Genomic DNA, 2,407 nt, shown 5'->3' with positions numbered 1-2,407 from the left:
ACACCTTACACTACCATCAACACCCCACACTGCCATCAACACCCCACACTACCACCTACACCCCACACTGCCATCAACACCCCACACTACCACCTACACCCCACACTGCCATCAACACCCCACACTGATACCTACACCCCACACTGCCATAAACGCCCCACACTACCACCTACACCCCACATTGCCATCAACACCTTACACTACCATCAACACCCCACACTGCCATCAACACCCCACACTGATACCTACACCCCACACTGCCATAAACGCCCCACACTACCACCTACACCCCACATTGCCATCAACACCTTACACTACCATCAACACCCCACACTGCCATCAACACCCCACACTACCACCTACACCCCACACTGCCATCAACACCCCACACTGATACCTACACCCCACACTGATACCTACACCCCACACTGCCATAATCACCCCACACAACCACCTACACCCCACACTGCCATCAACACCCTACACTACCATCAACACCCCACACTGATACCTACACCCCACACTGCCATAAACACCCCACACTACCACCTACATCCCACACTGCCATCAACACCCTACACTACCATCAACACCCCACACTGCCATCAACACCCCACACTACCACCTACACCCCACACTGCCATCAACACCCTACACTACCATCAACACCCCACACTGATACCTACACCCCACACTACCATCAACACCCCACACTACCACCTACACCCCACACTGCCATCAACACCCTACACTACCATCAACACCCCACACTGCCATCAACACCCCACACTACCATAAACAACCCACACTGCCATCAACACCCCACACTGCCATCAAAACCCCACACTACCATCAACACCCCACACTGCCATCAACATCCCACACTACCATCAACAGCCCACACTGCCATCAACACCCCACACTGCCATCAACACCCCACACTGCCATCAACACCCCACACTACCATCAACACCCCACACTACCATCAACACCCCACACTACCATCAACACCCCACACTACCATCAACACCCCACACTGATACCTACACCCCACACTGCCATCAACACCCTACACTACCATCAACACCCCACACTGCCATCAACACCCTACACTACCATCAACACCCCACACTGCCATCAACACCCCACACTGTCATCAACATCCTACACTACCATCAACACCCCACACTACCATCAACACCACACACTACCATCAACACCCCACACTGCCATCAACACCCCACACTACCACCTGCACCCCACACTGCCATCAACAACCCACACTGCCACCTACACCCACACTACCACCTACACGCCACACTGCCATCAAAACCATACACTACCATCAACACCCCACACTGCCATCAACACCCCACACTACCACCTAAACCCCACACTACCATCAACACCCCACACTGCCATCAACACCCTACACTACCATCAACACCCCACACTGCCATCAACACCCCACACTGCCATCAACACCCTACACTACCATCAACACCCCACACTGCCATCAACACCCCACACTGCCATCAACACCCTACACTACCATCAACACCCCACACTGCCATCAACACCCGACACTACCATCAACACCCCACACTACCACCTACACCCCACACTGCCATCAACACCCTACACTACCATCAACACCCCACACTGCCATCAACACCCCACACTACCATTAACAACCCACACTGCCATCAACACCCCACACTGCCATCAAAACCCCACACTACCATCAACACCCCACACTGCCATCAACACCCTACACTACCATCAACACCCCACACTGCCATCAACACCCCACACTGTCATCAACACCCTACACTACCATCAACACCCCACACTGCCATCAACACCCCACACTGTCATCAACACCCCACACGTCCATCAACACCCCACACTGCCACCTACACCCCACACTACCATCAACACCCCACATTGCCACCATCAACACCCCACACTGCCATCAACACCCCACATTACCATCAACACCCCACACTGCCATCAACACCCTACACTACCATCAACACCCCACACTGCCATCAACACCCCACACTACCATCAACACCCCACACTGCCCTCAACACCCTACACTACCATCAACACCCCACACTGCCATCAACACCCCACACTACCATCAACACCCCACACTACCACCTACACCCAACACTGCCATCAACACCCCACACTACCATCAACACCCCACTCTGCCATCAACACCCCACATTACCATCAACACCCCACACTGCCATCAACACCCTACACTACCATCAACACCCCACACTGCCATCAACACCCCACACTACCACCTACACCCCACACTGCCACCTACACCCACACTACCATCAACACCCCACACTACCATCAACACCCCACACTACCATCAACACCCCACACT

Source organism: Austrofundulus limnaeus, unplaced genomic scaffold, assembly GCF_001266775.1.
Source record: "Austrofundulus limnaeus strain Quisiro unplaced genomic scaffold, Austrofundulus_limnaeus-1.0 Scaffold2821, whole genome shotgun sequence".
In the NCBI taxonomy this organism is placed as follows: Eukaryota; Metazoa; Chordata; class Actinopteri; order Cyprinodontiformes; family Rivulidae; genus Austrofundulus; species Austrofundulus limnaeus.
The sequence above is the reverse complement of the archived record's forward strand: the minus strand, read 5'-3'. Positions refer to the sequence as shown.